Source organism: Eleginops maclovinus, chromosome 1, assembly GCF_036324505.1.
Source record: "Eleginops maclovinus isolate JMC-PN-2008 ecotype Puerto Natales chromosome 1, JC_Emac_rtc_rv5, whole genome shotgun sequence".
Classification (NCBI taxonomy): Eukaryota; Metazoa; Chordata; class Actinopteri; order Perciformes; family Eleginopidae; genus Eleginops; species Eleginops maclovinus.
The window spans coordinates 4,452,823-4,453,660 of record NC_086349.1 but is presented as its reverse complement, the minus strand read 5'-3'; positions in this window follow the sequence as shown (position 1 = coordinate 4,453,660).

The window sequence follows — 838 nt, the reverse complement described above, 5'->3', positions numbered from 1 at the left end:
TGTTGTGTTCCCTGTGTTTCCTGCTCTTTAGCGGACATATTCTCCTCCTGGTTCCACCATAGGGCAGCCACTCCTCTGATTTCTCCTGTGGTTTGGGACTTTATAAAGTGCTGCTGCCAAGTGCTAGGTTTCTAATCCACAAATCTGGTCGGGGTAGCGGCAGGTGTTTGGCCCCTCATTTCAACATCAATAATTGACACGCAGAACTTCCTGATGTCCCCTGCATGGCTTCAGTTTGCTTTGATAGTGTCCTTATGAGAGGGCTGCATTACTTAAGATGCAGAATGTTGACACAAACTCACTCTGCTGTAGGACTTTGGAAACAGCCTCTCACATAAGGTTGCATCATGACAGTTTGCCAGATGCCTGTAGAGATGAACCACACCCTGTCTGAGACCCTCGTTAAGAGAGAGACTGCACAATTAAAGTCACTCTTGGAGGGGGAAATGACTGGGTGTGAAATGATTACTTAGTAGTGTAAAAGTCAGCTTTTTTCCCCTAATTTAGTCTTAGCCCTGTGTCAAATGTCCTTGTTAGTTTCTATCATTCCAGGGTTTGTCAATTTCTATTAGACTGAAAGTATTAGCATGTCTTAGCAAGTTTTGTCTTAGTCACAGAAAGTCTTTTTGTGTTGTTTAGACTGTTGAAATGTAGTCATTTTATCAATACAGTCCAGACAAATGTCTTTGTTTACCTTTTTTTACTTTGAGTAAGTTACCACGACCCCCCCTAATTGTGCGTATTGTTTGCTGTTGCTGTAATCTGGATATACAGACCTAGAAAAAATTAAGAGACCACTCTCTAAACCACCAGCATTATCATTTTCTCTTCTTTTATT